Source organism: Adiantum capillus-veneris, chromosome 4 (assembly GCF_014529385.1).
Source record: "Adiantum capillus-veneris isolate H3 chromosome 4, ASM1452938v2, whole genome shotgun sequence".
NCBI lineage: Eukaryota > Viridiplantae > Streptophyta > Polypodiopsida > Polypodiales > Pteridaceae > Adiantum > Adiantum capillus-veneris.
This window is the reverse complement of record NC_140934.1, coordinates 130,257,565-130,278,226: the sequence shown is the minus strand read 5'-3', so window position 1 is coordinate 130,278,226 and position 20,662 is coordinate 130,257,565. Positions and strand designations below refer to the sequence as shown.

The window sequence follows — 20,662 nt, the reverse complement described above, 5'->3', positions numbered from 1 at the left end:
GACCAAGAGATAATTTGAAACAGGGAAAGGGATCAACAGAAGTGGCCTTGGAACATTAAGGAGTTCCTATGGTGCTAGATGGCCCACAGTCCAAAATCTGACCCAGCTGAAGAACACCGCAAACTGAGATTGTGGTGACTGGAGCACTTAAAAAAGCCAAAAGAGTTTGTGAAAAGAGCCGGAAGGAAAACGAAGCCGAAGAGCAGTCGACACTTGCCGAATGAAGGCTCTGGAGTGACGATAACGCCACATAAGTGTGGCACGGTCTCCTCAGCTTCAAGGCATCTGGGATAGCGGGAAGACGCAATATGCCGAGCATGTAACACACTGCCAACACACACACACACACACACACACACACACACACACACACACACACACACACACACTTACTTTCTTTTGTTAATCTTTTGGATTAATTTGCAAGTGGGAAACCTCACGGCGAAGAAAACCCACAAAAAAGATCAAATACAATAGCATGATCATCATCGAAAAAGGACTAAAAGCATTCATAGGAAAGCTGACACATGTCTGTACTGACATCACCAATCTCCCAGGCAAAGCGCAAAGACTGCCCAAGGGAAAGCCTGAAAAACTGGAACAGATCTACATCAGCATGAGAGAACATGCAGCTGTTGCGCTGAAGCCACAGAGCTTAAAAAGCCCAAAACTTAACCCACATCAGGAAAATTGCAAATCGTTGCAAGGAGGGAGAATGCCAAAAGCCCAAAACTGTTTGTGAAAAACCACAGAGGGGAATCGGAGTTGCATACCAGCTACTATACGGCAAAGAAATCCTCTAGAAATGCAACAATTCCAAAGGAGGTGACCGACAGTCTCTTCTGCAGCGGAGCAACGAATACAACGAGAGGAGCAGATGCAACCTGCATTGAGCAAGGAGCCCATTGGGAGCACGCCAATGGGAGCACGCCAAGCAAGCATCACCAAAGAAACAATCGCTCCTTCAAAGGCAAGTGGCTCTTCCAAAGGGCAGAAAGTGCTTTTGTTCACCAGGTAGCAGGCTTATACATTGACCATAATGCATTACAATGATCAGGGAGTAGAAGAAGAGCATAGACCTTGCTAGCAGACATGGCGTGAAAGGGCATATCCCGAACACACCAATCAGCCATGCGATCTCCAACAAGCAAATGTGGAACAGGAAAAAACTCAGCCAGCATGTGTTGAATGTCTCTCCAAAATTGATGGTGATGCACACCCAATCCAAAACGACGAGCGGCAAGAGGAAACTGGAAAGTGTAACCCGCCTCATCAACTACATCACCAACCGGTCAAATGCCATGACGAGAGAAAGTATGCCTGGGCCCTAGCGAGGCGAGCGGTCTACCAAAGAAAGAGAGAATGCGCAACTCCAATGAAGACTCTCCAATCGAAGGGAGTTCCCCTCCCGGTGCTGACGACCATGCCAAGATAAGTGCACTGTAACCTCTTGCCAAGCAGAAATCAAACTAGAGGTGAGGGGGCATCTAGGAATGTGCCCATCCATCGTGCCAAACACGACCTCCCAAAGAGATGGCTGCCAATGACCAATAGAGGAAGCAACAATATGCCAACACAAGCCGGCAAGTATAAGAGCCTACGGCTGAGTTCGGTGCACAAGAGTAGGCAACAACATAGCTTTCCGAGCAAGAACATGTTGGCGTAGGTCAAACAGATTGAGACCGCCAAAGCGCTTGGGAGTACATAATTTCTCCATGGACATCAAACGTAATCCTTTTTTTTGAGCATGAGTACACACAAGTGAGACAGAATGGATGACATAAGAGAGGTGAGACAGTGTCGAGGCCAATGCAACAACGGCAAATAGAACTGAACATAGGCTAGCATGATACTTTGAATAACTCGGAAGCGAACATGTAAGGGCCATGTGGAGAGCTTCCACTAATGCAATTTGATATTCAAGCGTTAAGTTATGGTCAATACAAGCAGAACCTTGCCCAATTTCTATATTTTGGCTTTTGCAAGCTCAAACGTGCTCCATATTTAATGAAATTTTGGCTAGAAACTTCTTTTATGCTCTAGTCTACTAGGGCATACTCAGATGTCTGATTTAACCCAAATTTGGCCCCTAAGACATCATACGTGTATGATGTCTTTTGGCTCAAAATTCACTTATATTTCTACCCAAGGTAATCCTTGATGCATAAAACAAGAATATGTGATCACAACAAATTTTAAAACTCAAAAAGGCTCAAAATCACCCGATCCACTTTTTGAGAGTGAATGACATTCCATTCAATCTTGGATACCCCAAATGTATGACAGTCACATTCGGAGAAACAATATTTCCTGAACACAACAAGTCATGCCAATCACAGGAATTCAACGACAGAAGCTTTGATTTGCGAAAATTAGCCGCAAGCCCATACAACTCCAAAACTTCCATAATCATTCAAACATCAACTTGGCAATTGCGAGTCGTAAACAAGGAGTCATGAGCATAAGCGTGCCCGATGAAGTGGTGACCCAACGGTAATTGCAACCCATGCAGACAACCAACAGAAGTCAAATGGTCAAGGTGCATCAACAAAGGATGAGTGGCAATAGCATATAACAATGCCCCATAGCACAGTGTCGAAAGCCTTCTCAATGTCAACTTGCATGACAAGTACGTCCTACTATGTGTACTTTGCACATTCCATGCCAATCTACACATTAGCCAAGTTTGTCATTGATTTGACGGCGAGGTATGAAACCATAATGCGCCTGATGAAGTCCTTGTCACGTGACACATCCAACCCTATGTGTCCGTGGACAAGCTACAACATTACTAGGGTTCAGTCAATCCAATCAATCTAGATTAGCAAGTGTTCTGGCACTTTTGTGAGTCTGTTCGCAGACCGTGCATGCCCAGGCACTTAGTGTAGATGCATATCCTCTGGTTACACACAGCATGATCATAAGCATTCCCATCAGAATCCTTCAGGGAAATTTTCCAGTGCATTTAGCCTATTTTTCCTATTTTTGACATTTTTCACTTATTTTTTTAAAGTGATTTTTGTTGGAAAGTAGGTAGGGCAATTTGAGTAAATTTGTATATAAGCAAACCTAGACTAGCACCATTTGGTAGAAGAAGAAGGAGAGCATCAGGCATTTACATGCAAGAGGCCCTCTGGAGACACTTCTCAACAAGACCAACCCTTGGCGATTTCAGCCCATGGCGTTTTCCCTCCAAGCAAGTCCCTCTCAGCCCTAGCGTTTTTCATCATAGCATCATCGCCAGAAGACCACCTCAGCCTGGCGTTTTCTAGAAGCCCAAATCGCCCCTTTGCATAGAGTTTTCAGCATACAATGATCGCCCACAAACCTGGCGTTTTCAGCAGAGCATAGCAGCAGATTTCCAGCGTTTTGACCGCCCCAAAACAGTGGTTTTTAGCCAGCAAGAATTCAGCCAAACCAGCGTTTTTGATCCCAGCAGATTTCAGCCATTTGCGTTTTTGGACAGCAGATAGATTGCATGAGTTTTCAGCTCTTGAGTCGGTCTCATTATCCCCGTCGTCGTCATCGACCTAGCCTAGACTTGCATCAGTCACATGCATCCACTTTGTACGAGTTTGTGCAATCAATAGTAGACCACTCTCGCCAACGAGAGTGGGGCCTTCGGAGGAGGGTTTTACAATGTCTCTGGTGTCGTATTCTCTTCTCTCTCTATCTCTCAGTCTCATACACTCTCATGCACAGTGTCCATTCACTTTGTTAGTGATCATTGCACTCTCTTATTAAGAACGGAAGGCTCTCCCTTCCATAAGAACAAAAGGAACCTTGAGCACATTACGGAGAACTCATCTTGAGAAAAGTACCATTGGGTTAAAGGCCTAAATAACCCCTTTTTGTACATTTTTATACTTTGTCCCTGGACACATTTTTTAAAGGTCACTTTTAATAAAAAGTGGGAAAACCCAAAACTGACTTATTGAGTTTTCCCCAAAAACGTGAGCTCTCTCTCTTCTGCTAGCGCTTCCTCTCCTGCTGGCCTTCGCCTCCCCTCCTGTACACACACTGCACTTCCTCGCGTGTTGTTTCACTTGCACACACCGCCGCGCGCTCATCAACTGGTATCAGAGCCTCGATTAGGGTTTGCCCCAAACCTGCAAACGCTGAATTTCAGCCAAGAAGGTCAACTTTCACGCGAGATTTTGCAATTTCGTCGCTAAAGGACTCGTCCCCGGACAGTAGAGAGCTCCCGGCAACCCAAATTGACCCAAAACAGGCTGAAATTAGGCCAAAAACAGGAAATTACAGGTTATGACAGCAAAATACAGGTTTTGCAAATGATGTATTAAGGTGTGGGAATACTTTTGCTAAGTCCTCGCTACCCGAAAACATTGAAATTGCCGAAAAACAAGCCCTAAAACAGGTGTTTTAAGCAAATTTCAGATTTGCGTAGGTTTTTGCAAGTGTTTTTATGGTCCGATTACATTGGGAAAAGTGCAAATTGATGCAATCTACGCACATTTGACAAATTTTGTCGATGTATGACTATTTGTGGCTCAATTTCATGCAATTTTGATTCTACAAATTGGGGCTTTTGTGCTTACATGCTTCTAAAGGCTGTGTATTAGTCTTATGTTTGCCTTCTGAGGTTAAAAACAACTAAATTTGTTGTTTTTGAGCACAAATTCGCTCGCTGAAATTTCCTGCGCATAAGTTTCAGAAATTGAATTTTGTGTCCAAATCGTCCTATTTTGCCACAAATTGCTCCTGTGACCATTTGGAGCTGCAGTGCACATCTCTATGAGGCTATACTCCGATTTTTGCGCATTTTGCCAAAAAATTAAGCGTATTATCCCTCTTATTTCGTGCAACTATGGCCTCATCTTCTTTGGATGTGAAGAACCTCTTCGAGATTAGGAGGTTCGATGGAACAGGTTTTGATCTTTGGAAAGATAGGATTCAGGGAATCCTATTCCTTAAGGATTGAAGGGACACTTGAACAGGTGAAGCCACAGAATATGACGGATGAAGCATGGGTTAGCATGAACAGGAAGGCCGTTACATACATTAAAATGGCCATGACCGATGAGACCGTCATTGATGTAAAAGGTCTCACGTCTGCTTTTGATGTGTGGGAGAAGTTAAAGGGAATGTATGAAAATACAACGTCTGTCAACCAGGTGCACTTGATGCGAAAACTTGTTAGCATGCAACTAGATGAGTCCAAGAGCGCGGCAGAGCACTTGTCATTGTTCGCAGGTACTTTGTCGCAGTTACAACAATTCTGGCTTGCCCTCTTTTGATGATAAGCTGAAAGCTATCTTCTTGCTTATGACCTTACCTGAGTCATGGGAAACTTTGGTGGTTTCGTTGTCCAATAACCCCAATTTGATCTTTGATGGTGTTAGGGGTTCTATCTTGAATGAAGAAATTAGGAGGAAAGCAAGTGGAGAGGGAGGCAGCTCTGCCAACATGGTTAGAGGCAGGACAGAAAAGAAGAATGCTTATGCACAAAGGAGTAAGAGTAAGAGTAAAGAAAGGGGAAACCCAAGTAAAGGCAAGGGTGATGTGACTTGCTATCAATGTGGTAGGAAAGGTCACAAGAAACCCGATTGCAGGTACTATAAAGCTGAGTTAGAAAGGAAAAAGAATGGCGGAGACAAAAAGAATGAGAAGAAGGAAGTCAAGGCAGATGCATAGGATAGCTCAAAGGACAAAGAGAAGGCCAATGTGGCTTCTAGTGTCGTGATTGAGGAGCTGTCAGATGTAGAGGATATCTTGTGTGCCACTTTGTCAGATGATGATGCTTATCACTTTGATGCCTCTTTAAATGTTCATTCACAGGACATGCAGATCACCAAGAGTGATCTTATTGATGCTTTGTTGATTGTCAATGATGCATTGTCTCAGACTGGGATTGTTGATTCCGGTGCTTCATTTCATGTGACTCCTATCAAGGAGTGTTTCTCTACTTTTGATGTAGGCAAGCGTGGCCATGTATACCTTGGAAACAATCATGCATGTTCCATCGAGGGTATTGGCACTGTGCATCTTTCCATAGATGGCACAAATGAGATTGTCTTGCATGATGTTAGATATGTGCCGGGAATCAAGAAGAGTCTGCTTTGTGTTGGTCAGATGGATATGCATGGTTACAGCATCTTGTTTGAGAGAGGGTCATGAAAAATGACCAAAGGCTCAAGGCTGATTGTAAAGGGCACAAAGAAAGGGACACTTTACTGCATGCATGGAAAGGCTGTGTTGGGCAAGTTTATTGCATTGGCTGAAATTAACTCTCACATGGAGTTGTGGCACAAGAAGCTTGGCCATATGAGCCAAAAGGGCCTTTCTAAGCTTTGTACTTTGAACAAGCTTGATGCTAAAGGCACAAAGCTTGACTTTTGTAATGAATGTCAATATGGCAAGCAAGTCAAGCGTTCTTATTACTCTGGTGTCTCTCGTAAACCTTGTGTGCTTGATCTTGTACATTCTGATGTATGAAGCATGCCTACTAAGTCTATGGGTGGTGCATGCTATTTTGTCTCCTTTGTTTATGATCATTCTAGGAAAATTTGGGTTTGTTTGCTTAAGTCTAAGGATGAAGCCTTTGCTGCGTTTAAGAGATTTCATGCATTTGTGACCACCCAAACTGGTAGAAAGCTAAAATGCTTGCGTACAGACAATGGGGGGGGGGTACACAAGTGCTGAATTTAACGAGTTTTGTGAAAATTTGGGCATTAAGAGGGAGCTTACTGTGCCATACAGCCCCTCTTCTAATGGTGTGGTTGAAAGATTCAATAGGACACTTTGTGAGATGCATGCTGTCCATAGCTAATCTCTCTCATGGATTTTGGGGAGAAGCTTTGAAAATTGCAGTGCATATATGCAATCGATCCCCTCACATGTCTTTGAAAGGTGACATTCCTGAAGAGGTTTGGTCTGGCAAGCCTGCTTCATATGATCACTTATGCATTTTTGGTTGCGAAGCTTTTGTGCATGTTAGACATGAGTTGAGGAGTAAACTAGATGTGAAGTCCATTAAAGGCCTCTTCATGGGATATGGTGAAGAAGGCGAAATGGGTTATAGGATTTGGTTACCTCAGCTCAAAAGGGTTGCACGTAGCCGGGATGTTGTTTTTAATGAGGCAAGGCTGCTTCAAAACAATTGTGCCTCAAAGCATGACCATAAAAGGGTGAAATTTCAGCATGACCAGCCACCTGTTAGGCCTATTTTTGACCCTCAGGATGCACCACAAATGGCTGAAAATATAGATGATCCAGTGGTGTTTGAGCCAGATGATGTTGGACAGCAAATTGAGGCTCCTGAAGGGCATTTGCAGCCAAGAAACAATGCTGAAAATGGTGCTGAAAATGATGTACAGCAGCCCATTGTTGATGATTTTGTCGTGCTGGATCATTGGGTGATGCGTTCTACTCGTCAAAGACGGCTTGTGAGTCGATATGACCCCTCTTTGCATTACATTATGTTGACAGATGAGGGAGAGCCTCTTACGTATAAAGAGGCAAAGACATGTGAGCGTAGTGACAAGTGGGAGTTTGCTATGCAGGAAGAGATTAAAGCTTTGCATGCTAATCATACTTGGGATTTGGCTGAATTGCCCAAAGGAAGGAAGGCTATTCCTAACAAATGGGAGTATAAAATCAAAACTGTTGATGCAAAACCCAAGTATAAGGCAAGGCTTGTGGCAAAGGGATATGTTCAAACCAAGGGCATAGACTTTCAGGAAGTGTTCTCTCCTGTTGTGAAGATGACCACTTTGCGTGTATTGTTTGCCATTGTGGCTGCTCTTGATTTGGAAATGGACCAAATGGATGTACATACCGCTTTCTTGCATGGTGATGTGGAAGAAGGGCTTTACATGAAGCAACCCGAGGGTTTTGTCATCCTTGGCAAGGAACATTTGGTATGTATGCTCAATAGAAGCTTGTATGGGCTAAAACAATCATGTAGACAGTGGTACAAGAAGTTTGATCGCTTCATGCTTAAACATGGTTACAAAAGAAGCCATGCAGACCATTGTTTGTATACCAAACGTGATGAGGATGGTAGTCCGATCATTCTTGTGCTCTATATAGACGATATGTTGATAGCTGCAAAGAAAAGAAGCATTGTAGATGCTCTTAAAGGGCAGCTGAAATCTGCGTTTTCAATGAAAGACCTTGGGGCAGCTGAACATATACGTGGAGTGCGTGTTACACGGCAAAGAGACAAGCACCTATTGTATTTATCGCAAGAAAAGTACATTGAAAAGGTGCTGGACAGATTTAACATGGTTGAAGCAAAGCTTCTTGGTGTGCCATTACAGCCATATGTTAAAATCTCCAAGGATGATTGTCCCAAGTCAAAGGAAGAAGCCAATGACATGTAAAGTGTGTCTTATGCTTCAGCTTGTGGTTCACTTATGTATGCTATGGTTGCTACTAGGCCTGACATAGCCCATGCAGTGGGAGTTGTGAGCCGGTTTATGGCTAATCCAGGCAGGTTACATTGGGATGCAGTGAAGTCCATTATGAGGTACTTGAAAGGGACTAAAAACAAATGCCTCTGCTATGGTAAAGGATTAATGGAGTTGAAGGGATTTTGTGACTCTGACATGGCTGGTGATGTGGATACACGGAAATCCACAAGTGGCTATGTATTTACTCTTGCGGGAGGTGTTGTTTCATGGTGGTCTAGATTGCAAAAGATTGTTGCATTGTCTACTATAGAGGCTGAATATATTTCAGCCACTGAGGCTTCCAATGAAGCTATTTGGTTAGCACGCCTATGCAGTGAGTTTGGCTTGCTTGCCAAGGCACCTATGCTTGGTTGTGATAGCCAGAGTGCTATATGTATGGCAAAGAACGCCATGTTTCATGCACGCACAAAGCATATTGATGTGGGGTATCACTTCATACGAGAAGTTCTTGAGGATGGCCTTATTACATTGGTTAAGGTCCATACATCACAAAATCCAGCCGATGCTCTCACTAAGTGCTTACCCAAAGCACAACATCATCTATGCATAGAGATGGTGGGAGTCACGTAGCTTAAAGGTGCCATTTATGCCTTTAAGTGGGAGGTTGTTGGGTTAAAGGCCTAAATAACCCCTTGCAAATCATCATGCTCATCATTATCATCCAAATCATCATGCTTATCATTGTCATTCAAATCATCATTCAAATCCTGTGTGTCATGCTTTGGAGAAGAAGAGACTGAGAGAGTCTCCTTCTCTTGAATCCGTTCAATCTTCGCCTGCACATTTGCAATGAGAGGGGGAGAATGAACAACTTCCTCTCCACGAATGACAATGGGAGAGTCACTTTTGGCCTTGAAAGTGAACGTATTTTCCGCCCAATCAATGAGAGGGTTATGCTCACGAAACCATTGAATGCCCAAAATCATATTACACCTGAGAGATGAGAGACAAAAAATTTTCTACAGAAAGCACCTTGTTGAACTGTAAACAACACATCAAGGCACTCTTTTGTAATGAGAGAGTCCATACCGGGAGCGAAGCCAGAGACCTCGAGAGGAGATTTCTGACTAACCTCTAGGCGGGCTCTCTCAACAAGAGAGGGACTGATCACATCATGCATACTACCTGGGTCAAACAATATGACAAGTTGCCCCGGCATATGACCATAACATTTAATGAGAGACTCATCAATGGGAGGGTCAAGAGAAACTTAGGGCACACTCGTGTTGTTATTGATTGCATTGACAGAGAAAGTGGGTTCTGTGGAATCTTTAGATTCATTAGAGTCAAGCTTAGGACATGTTCTTTTTATGTGACCCTTAATGTGACAATGAAAACAATGACCTTCCTTAGAATAAGTGCTTTGCTCTTCCGATGTAATGTATCCTCCTAAAATTCCTTGTGTTACCTTTTCATCTAAAGTAATCTTAGGTTTAGCAATTGTGTTAGCCTTATCCTTAGGTTCATTTTGAGAGTTCTTTTCTGAGAGACTGTTGGAAGATTGGTTAGAAGAGTTACCGTTCTTACCATTCTTATCGTTCTTACTGTTCTGAGGGTTCTGAGAAGTCTAAGAGGTACTTGTGGAAGTCTTATTCTCCTTAGGCTTTCCCTTGTTGTGCTTCATCTCCTGTGCGAAGAGCAATCGCTACCGCCTTGTTGAGATCGATTGGATCGAAGACTTCTACATCAAACTTGATATATTCGTCTAACCTAAAAAGGAATCCCTCTTTGCGTTCATCATCCAACTTGCGTAATTGGGTACCTAGTTGCAAAACACGATTAGAGAAAGACATTAGTGGCATACCATTTTGCTTGAGAGCGCGCCAACCGTCTTTCAATCGTGCGAGGTACTGAGGTGGCATAAACCGCGCCTTGAGCTTGTCTTGGAAATCAGCCCAATTGAAGGAAAGGGCTGTGAATTCGTCGGCTTCCTCTAGGTGCGCGGCTAACTGTGCCTCTTGCCATGCGTGGTACCAATTGATGGCATCACCGGCAAGGTACATAGCTGCCGTCAAAACCTTGCTATTCCCTGTCTTCTTAGTTGTCGCAAAATAAGCATTAAATTGATGCAACCAAGAATGAATAACCGTAGCATCCATCTTACCATCATACTTACTGAAAGTCAACTTCTCTCTGACTTGGTTGTTGGAGTTCGCACCCCGGCTTGCGTCACTTGAGAAACTACCAACATCTTTGGCTGGTTCAAACTTCGAGGTAAGAACTTGTGGAACCAATTCTTGAGTGCGTAGGTCTCTTTGAACCTCACGATCGGCCTCCAAGGCCACTCGTCTAGCTTTGGCTTCCTCCTGTCTTTGTGCTTTTCTTTCTTTTCGTTCATCGCGCTCGCGTTCCAAGGTAATGCGAATCGCTTCTTGTTGTATTGCTTTTCTTTCTTTTCGTTCATCGCGCTCGCGTTCCCTGTCCATGCGAGTCGCTTCTTGTCGTGCCATCATGTCCAACATCGACTTGGCCATCGCCTCCACAGAATTTGGTACAACTCGTGGCATAGATGGAGAAGAGGGAGGGTCGGAAAAACCTCTTGGTGGGAAAAATTCTTCGTCGCCTCTCTCATGCTCATCACCTGTATGCGAAGTATCCATTCCGCTTCGGGTGATGACCATGCACTATGATCTTTGGTACTTAAGTTCATGAGAAACTTGGGTTCTTCGGTTCTTGAGGGTCTTGAGGTCTTGAGGTTCTTGAGGGTCTTCTTTTGCTTGCAATCTGTGTTTGAGAAGGATCTTCTCTTCACCCGAGTTTTGCTCTTTTCTGCGGACGCACCCCTTGGCGGCCTTGCGCTCACACCAAGGTTGCTTTTTCCCACCTCACGTTGAGTGGCCGGCCGCTAAGTGCACGGTCCGCTCTCAATGAGTGAAAAGAGGCACAAGGGGAGGCTGGACAAGCCGTTCTTTCCTGGGATTCCTGTCACTCTTCAAAACACGATTAGGAATCGACACGCCCAAGAGAACTTGGGTTCGTGCGACCGCAACAAGCAAAAAAAATTATTGTGGTTCTTTCCTTGAGTGATACAGAACATTGCCAAAGCTCTGATACCAATGTTAGGTGCAGCCGAATGAATGTTGTACTTGATGAGCGCGCAGCGGTGTGTGCAAGTGAAAGAGCACGCGAGGAAGTGCAGTGTGTGTGCAGAGAGGGGAGGCGAAGGCCAATAGGAGAGGAAGCGCTAGCAGAAGAGAGAGAGCTCACGTTTTTGGGGAAAAGTCAATAAGTGAGTTTTGGGTTTTCTCACTTTTATTATAAGTGACCCTTAAAAAAATGTGTCCAGGTTCAATATGAACCTGGACAAAGTATAAAAATGTACAAAAAGATCAAGATGTGATTTCTCACAAGCATGATGATTTGTATGAAGATGATGTGATTGTTCACAAGGATGATGTGTTAGTTGATGCTTTTTCTAGCGAAGCTAACCTCGTTGCAGATTCGATCAATCACGAAGGTCGATCTTGGCTCTCGAGCTTAAGTCCAAAGAATCCCCTCAGGAAGAACCGATCTTGGCTCTCGAGCTTAGGTCCAAAGAACCCTCACAGGAAGTATTATGTGTTTGCATGATTAGTACGCACGCATTGTTCGAGTGTTTCATTCGTGATCGGTTCGTGTATTTTCATCAGCGTCTTTATGTGATCCCTTTTACTAGGCATGACATATGGTACGTTGAGAACGTTTCACTCATGAATGAGCACGAATGTATGCGGATTGTTCATGAAAAGCTGAAAAGTATGCATTCAAGGAAGTCACATTCCATGTCTCTTCCTTGGCATGACACATTTGTAGAAAGAGCACATGAAAGTATGAGCACCAAGCATGGGCATTTCTGTTGTGAATTGCAGCAGTTGATTGCTTTAGATCAGAAGAGCACATGAAAGTATGAGCACCAAGCATGGGCATTTCTGTTGTGAATTGCCACAGTTGATTGCTTTAGATCAGAAGAGGAAAGATTCGATCTCATTGTTTGCGTGTGTGTGGTGAACGGTTTGGCACTCCGTCTATTGGTTCATCTGCATTGCATGCACAGTCTATTAGGACGACAAGATTTTTTCCACTCACTTTACATGGAATATGTATGTTCATGGTTTTGTGTTGGAAATGGTTTCAGGAATTTTCAGCCATAGAGATTCTTGAAGAAGAAAGAAGCATGACTCTCGACGAAATTGAAGCATTGAAGGAGCCACAGAAGACTTTGTGCCGCTTTCGGCGCGGCCCAAAGAAGCAAGCGTTGCAGACCTTTATGAAGTTCAAGTACCGCACGAGCACATCAAAGTGGGCCGGCGAAGAGACCCTTCAAGTATTCCGGATGCTATTGGCGATCTCCCTCGACGCCATACAGTTCGGTACCAGTACCTCACTTGGAAAAGGAGGGGATGTCACGTGACACATCCAACCCTATGTGGCCGTGGACAAGTCCGTGGACAAGCTACAACATGACCAGGGTTTAGTCAGTCCAGTCAGTCTAGATTAGCAAGTGTTCTGGCACTTTTGTGAGTCTGTTCACAAACTGTGCATGCCCAGGCACTTAGTGTAGTTGCATATCCTCTAGTTGCACACAACATGATCATAAGCATTCCCATCAGAATCCATCACAATGCTTCATGGGTATTTTCCTGTGTATTTAGTCTATTTTCCCTATTTTTGACATTTTTCACTTATTATTTTTAAGTGACTTTTGTTGGAAAGTAGGTAGGGCAAATCGAGTAAGTTTGTATATAAACAAACCTAGGCTAGCACTATTTGGCAGAAGAAGAAGGAGAGCATCAGGCATTTACGTGCAACAGGCCCTCTGGAGACACGACCAACCCTTGGCGATTTCAGCCCATGGCGTTTTCCCTCCAAGCAAGTCCCTCTCAGCCCTAGCGTTTTTCATCATAGCATCATCGCCAGAAGACCACCTCAGCCTGACGTTTTCTAGAAGCCCAAATCGCCCCCTTGCATAGTGTTTTCAACATACAATGATCGCCCACAAACCTGGCGTTTTCAGCAGAGCATAGCAGCAGATTTCCAGCGTTTTGACCGCCCCAAAACAGTGGTTTTCAGCCAGCAAGAATTCAGCCAAACCAGCATTTTTGATCCCAGCAGATTTCAGCCATTTGCGTTTTTGGACAGCAGATAAATTGCATGAGTTTTCAGCCCTTGAGTCGGTCTCGTCATCCCCGTTGTCGTCATCGACCTAGCCTAGACTTGCATCAGTCACATGTATCCACTTTGTACCAGTTTGTGCAATCAATAGTAGACCACTCTCGCCAACGAGAGTGGGGCCTTCGGAGGAGGATTTTACAATGTCTCTGGTGTTGTATTCTCTTCTCTTTCTATCTCTCAGTCTCATACACTCTCATGCACAGTGTCCATTCACTTTGTTAGTGATCATTGCACTCTCTCATTAATAACGGAAGGCTCTTCCTTCCATAAGAACAAAAGGAACCTTGAGCACATGACGGAGAACTCATCTTGAGAAAAGTACAACATTCATTCTGCTGCACCTAACAGTCCTGTAAGAAGATGATCCTTAATCCGTTCACCAACATCTTAGCCAATATCTTATATACGACACGCATCAGCATAATAGGCCTCCAATGTGAGAATTGCTTGCAAATTGCTTGCTTAGACAACAATTTAAGCAAAACCTCTTTCCAAGACACTAGAAAATCTTGTTTCTCCCATGCCACATTCATCATGAAGCAAAGGCTCTTTGAGAGTCTCCCCAAAAGAGAGAAAGTGTGACATGACACATCCAACCCTATGTGTCCGTGGACAAGCTACAACATGATCAGGGTTCAGTCAGTCCAGTCAGTCTAGATTAGAAGTGATCTGGCACTTTTGTGATTCTATTCGTAGACCGTGCATGCCCAATCACTTAGCATAGATACTTAGCATAGATGCATATCCTCTGGTTGCAGACACCAGTATTCCCATCAGAATCCATCAGATTCCATCAGGAGAAATTTCCAGTGTATTTAGCCTATTTCTCCTATTTTTGACATTTTTCACTTATTACTTTTAAGTGAGTTTCCAACAAAAGTAGGTAGGGAAATTTTGCTAAGTTTGTATATAAGCAAACCCAAGTTAGCACTAATTGAAGGACGATTGGCACGATTGAAAGACGATTGGCACGCTCTCATATGCCAGTCATGTCTTTTTCTAATCGTGTTTTGCAGCTAGGTACCCAATTACGCAAGTCGGATGATGAACGCAAAGAGGCATTCCTTTTTGGATTGGACGAGTATATCAAGTACGATGTTGAGGTGCTCGATCCAATCGATCTCAACAAGGCGGTAGCGATTGCTCTCGCACAGGAGATGAAGCACAACAAGGGAAAGCCTCAGGAGAACAAGACTTCCACAAGTATCTCGTAGACTTCTCAGAAACCTCAGAACGGTAAGAATGGTAACTCTTCTAACCAATCTTCCAACACTCTCAGAAAAGAATTCTTCCAATGAATCTAAGGGTAAGGCTACCACAATTGCTAAACCTAAGCTCCAAATGAAAAGGTAGCACAAGGAATTGTAGGAGAATACATCACGTCGGAAGAGCAAAGCACTTATTCTAAGGAAGGTCGTTGTTTTCATTGTCACATTAAGGGTCACATAAAAAGAACATGTCCTAAGCTTGAATCGAATGAATCTAAAGAATCCACATAACCCACTTCCTGTGTCAATGCAATTAATGATAACACGAGTGTGCACCAAGTTTCTCATGACCCTCCCATTGATGATTCTCTCATTAAATGTTATGGTCGTACGTTGGGGCAGCGTTTTGTCTTATCGTTTGACCGAGGTAGTATGCATGATGTGATCAATCCCTCTCTTGTTGAGAGAGCCCGCCTTGAAGTTAGTCCGATATCTCGTATGGAGGTCTCTGGCTTTCTTCCCGGTATGGACGCTCTCATCACGGAGGAGTGCCTTGATGTGTTGTTTGCAATTCAAAAAGCTGCCTTCACTAGAAGATTTGTTGTTTCTCCTCTCTCAGGATGTGATATGATTTTGGACATTCCATGGTTTCGTGATAATAACCCTCTCATTGATTTTGAGGGTAACACTTTCACTCTCAATGCCAAAAGTGATTCTCCTGTTGTCATTCATGGAGAGGACATTGTTCATTCTCCATCTCTCATTGCTAATATGCAGGACAAGATTGAAAAGATTCAGGAGAAGGAGACCCTCTCAGTCTCTTTTTCTCCAAAGCATGAGACACAGGATTTGCATGATTATGAGAAGCATGATGATTTGAATGATAATGATTTACATGATCAAGATGTGATTTCTCACAAGCATGATGAGTTGCATGAAGAAGATGTGATTGTTCACAAGGATGATGTGTTAGTTGATGCTTTTTCTAGCGAAGCTAACCTTGTTGCAGATTCGATCAATCACGAAGGATCGATGTTGGTTCTCGAGCCTAGGTCCAAAGAACCCTCACAAGAAGTATTATGTGAACGCATGATTGATACGCACGCATTGTTCGAATGTTTCATTCGTGATCGTTTCCTGTGTTTTAGTTAGCATCGTTATGTGATTCCTTTTCCTAGGCATGACATATTGTATGTTGAGCACGTTTCTCTCATGGATGAGCACGAATGTATGCGGATTTTTCATGAAAAGCTGAAAAGTATGTATGTAAGGAAGTCACATTCTATGTCTCTTCCTTGGCATGACATAATTTCCGAACGAGCACATGAAAGTATGAGCACCAAGCATGGGCATTTCCGTTGTGAATTGCCACAGTTGATTGCCTTAGATCAAAAGAGAAAGGTTCGATCTCATTGTTTGTGTGTGTGTGGTGAACGGTTTGACACTCCGTCTCTATGTTCATCTACATTGCACACAGTCTTTAGCGAAGACAAGATTTTTTCCACTCACTTTACATGGAATGGGTATGTTCATGGTTTTGTGTTGGAAATGGTTTCAGGAATTTTCAGCCATGGAGATTCTTGAAGAAGGAAGAAGCACACTCTCGACGAAGTTGAAGCATCGAAGGAGCCACTGAAGACTTTGTGTCGTTTTCGGCGCGGCCCAAAGAAGCAAGTGTTGCAGACCTTTATGAAGTTCAAGTACCGCACGACCCACACATCAGAGTGGGCGTCCGTTCCAGGATTCCGGATGCTATTGGCGATCTCCCTCGACGCCATACAGTTCGGTACCAGTACCTCACTTTGAAAAGGAGGGGATGTCACGTGACACATCCAACCCTATGTGTCCGTGGACAAGCTACAGCATGATTAGGGTTCAATTAATCCAGTCAGTCTAGATTAGAAGCGATCTGGCACTTTTGTGAGTCTATTCGTAGACCGTGCATGCCCAGTCACTTAGCATAGATGCATATCCTCTGGTTGCACACAGCAGGATCATCAATATTCCCATCATAATCCATCAGATTTCATTAGGGGAATTTTCTAGTGCATTTAGCCTATTTTCCATATTTTTGACATTTTTTACTTATTATTTTTAAGCGACTTTCCAACAAAAGTAGGTAGGGCAATTTTGCTAAGTTTGTATATAAGCAAATTTAAGTTAGCACTCAATGGCAGAAGAAGCAGCAGGAGCTCCCCGCTCAAGAGGCATCTTCTCTGCAAGAACCCCGCAGTACCCTCAGCAACCTTGGCGTTTTTGGTCTTCATCATCGCCTACACTCAGCCCTAGCGTTTTCAGTGTCCCTCAACACCCACATAAGCCTAGCGTTTGCTTCATCGCCACACCTTTCATAGTCCTTGGCGTTTTCAGTAGCAGTGTCGTCGCAGTACCACATCAGCCAACGTTTTCACTAACGCTTCCCAATCAGCCCAGCGTTTTCTATTCTCAGCCTTTCCGCAGCAGATGGTCAGTGTTTCAGCCTTCGTAGACAGCAGCAGATTCAGCCATAACCATTGCAGAAGATCCCCATTTTCAGCCATCAAAAACGCAGCCAAAACAGTCATTTTCAGCCACCGAAAACAGTCCCAGATTTTCAGCCATAGCATTTTTATGGACAGCAGATAGAAGACCGCAGAATTCAGCCCTTACGTCGTCGTCGTCGTCACCGGCATAGTCCCAAGTTGCATCAGTCCATTGCATCGTCATTGTACCACTTTGTGCAATCAATAAGTAGACCACTCTCGCCGACGAGAGTGGGGCCTTCGGAGGAGGGTTTTACGTCGTCTCTGGTGTCTATCTCTCTTCTCTCTCTATCTCTCAGTCTCATTCACTTGCACGCACATTGTCCATTCACTTTGTTTGTGATCATAGCACTTTCCATTAAGAATGGAAGGCTCTCCCTTCCATAAGAACTAAAAGGAACCTTGAGCACAGTTTGGAGCACTCATCTTGAGCAAAGCACAAACAATCACTCTGTTGCACCTAACATGAAGAACTTCACTGTAAGTCCATTGCAGCCTGGGGATCGCCAGTGGCCCAATGAAAGCAACGTAGAATGCAATTCAAAGTCAATGAAAGGTTCCTCAAGGGATTGTGCATCTTGAAAAGAAATAATTGGTCGTACATGAGAGAGCAACAACTGGCGTGTCTGACACACTGTTGGCGATGGTTGAGGAGGAGGAGCAAAGACCTGACGATAATGCGAGACTAATGCATCTGCAAGTTCCTGTTTAGAGGACCAAGCACCTGAAGGAAGCTTTACTTGCTTAATGTCCTTGAGAAACCCTTGTGTGATGCAAGTGCTTGAAAAATTACTTTGAGGCACATCCTTTGTCCTCAAAAGTTGGTTGACGAGCGCTTTCTTTTATTGTCAAGTTGTATGCATACTCGAGCTTCACACAAAGCCGACAATTCATCGTTCGATAAAGGCCGCGAGTCAGCCAATTTGTGCAGATGTTGACAAACTTGCTTGGCATTGTTAACAGTGCCTTTAGTCCAATGCATATATTGTTTACCATAATCCTGAATAGCACTTTGCACTCGCAAATCGAAACCAAGCAGCATTGAGATCAAGACGCATGTGAGCAAGCAAGGGAGGAATGAGTCCATAAATTATATCACGAAAGACCTCATGAGAAAGATAGGCATTGTTAATATGTAGCAGACCCTTGCAACGAAGAGGTCCATCACAAAGTGATTGCCCAAAAAATATATTCAATATGACAAGGTGATGGTTCGATAACTACAAGTTGTAAACCAATGGTACATCACATACAAAAGCTGTCACCAGGAGGTGTATTTTTCCTGTTGCCTTCCGTAAATAAGTATTAGATATTTTTATTTATTTTTATTTTTACTTGTTTTCCCTGGAACCCTTGAAAAGGTGCAAGTGGACATTGCATGGCCAGTGTGAAACGGCTGCGGCCGAATAGGTTTCTCACAACGGGAGTCTGGGTCGGTCAGTCTGGGACTGGTCGGGCCAATTAGCATTGAATTCTGATGAGTGTGGAAGCCTGTGTGCGCCAAATGAAGTCTGGGCCACTCGGAAAGTCACTTATAACTTTATAAGTCAGTGGGAACTAGAGAATTAACTCAAAGGGGCAAACTGGACACTTGGCAGGAGGAGAGCTGCCTGCAGGACACCTCAGCTAGAGGAGGCGCCCAAGAGAGAGAGGGGGCTGATTTTTTACTCATAAGTGACCTACAGTGTGTGTGTGAGTAGTGGGTGCAAGTCTACAACTTTAATGGAAAGCTTGCCTTCTCCTCTGTCTCATGTAGCGCGATGATTTGCTCTCGTGCATCTCTCTCTCCCCTTTGGCACATATGGTAATGCTCCACTAGTTGGGCTACTCAGTTGAACATGTACAGTTCTGGGGGTTTATGCGTGTTTGCCAAGGCAAGAGCCTTCTGAACAGGAACCGGATTAGCTAATTGCTAATCCCCCACAGGTACGCATAGTTCCATCGCGAAAGATTGCGAGTTCGGAGAGTTTTCTCGCGTGAAAACTCGTCCAATTCACAGGGGAACTGTCCCATTGCGTGCGGGAGCCCTTGGGACACGCGTAGGCGTGTTCGCTCCGCTAAAAACGATCCGAAACAGCGAATTACAGCCTGCTGTGTTTTTCTGCAGGTTTAGGGTTTCGCACCTAAACTGCAAGGGAACACCCGGGGAGCCTCGTGAGAGCCTTGGGATGCGTGTACAGGCTTTTGGGCACCCGGCAGTGAAAAACAGGGAATTATAGCCCGCTGAAATTCTGTGACAGCTCACCAGAAAGCTTCCAGATAGCGAGGGAATCCGTCCTAGACAGGTGCTTTTGACCTACAGGGGTTTTTGTGCCGTTATGCTGCCAAAATCAGGTCGAAAACCTGCGTTTCCAGCCCTCGCCAGGTTTGGACAGCTTTGTGAAAGCTTGTGCGAAGTGGTCGGATCGTCTACCTTAATTTGAATAAAGAAATACCGAAAGGGGCGCTAGTCTTTGGGGCCTACAGAGTGTCGGTCTCGTGTGCGCAGTGAAATTCTAGTCGCTGGACGCAACTGTGTTCTCTTCCTTTCTCAGTGCTCTGTGTAAAGATAACATGTAATTGAAATAGTACCGCCCTCTACGTTGTCTGCACATTCAGAGTTATGTCGATGCGGAAGAGTTTCATATTATGCCACTTGAGGGCTTACTGGGTATCCCATGGTGTTACAGGTTGCATGCTATGGTGGATACTTACAACAAAAAGATTACCCTTGTACATAGAGGAAAGACTCATGTCCTTGATGTAAAGCTTAAAGGCGAGTCTGTTCCAATTGTTTTTGCTTCTGCTATTTCAACTGTAATAAAGAATCATCTTTCTGCGTACTTGATCTTTGCAAAAGAAGTACCTTAAGTTGTATCTAATTTGTCTACCTTAGATAAAGACAGGCCAACTTTTTTGAGTGGTTTCAGTGATTGTTTTTCGGACTCTTTGCCAGGGGAGTTACCTCCTGAGAGACTTGAGGATCATACCATAGATCTTGTGCCAGGTTCTAGTCCACCGAATAGACCACCATACAGGGTTAGTGCAGCCCAGCAGAAAGAGATTATGAGTTAGGTCAACGAGCTTTTAGAGAAGGGGCGGATTCAGCCCAGTTCATCCCCTTTTTGTTCGCCTGTACTCTTAGTGCAGAAGAAGGGTGGTTCATGGCGCATGTGCATTGACTATCGCGCCTTGAACAAGAATACTATCAAGAACAGGTTCCCCATACCAAGGATAGATGACATTCTCGATCGGCTTGAGGGAGCGTCATTGTTTACAAGAATAGACCTAAAGAGTGGGTACCATCAGATACGCATTAGGCCAGAAGATGTCCATAAGACTGCGTTCAGGACAACATTTGGTCTTT

General features: G+C 44.0%; 1 protein-coding gene across 4 annotated transcripts in view; it reads left to right on the top strand.

The window, feature by feature from the left end:
- The window catches only part of LOC147459974 (uncharacterized), a 91,928-nt gene that overhangs the window by 54,141 nt on the left and 17,125 nt on the right, over positions 1-20,662 (top strand). The window lies entirely within an intron of this gene.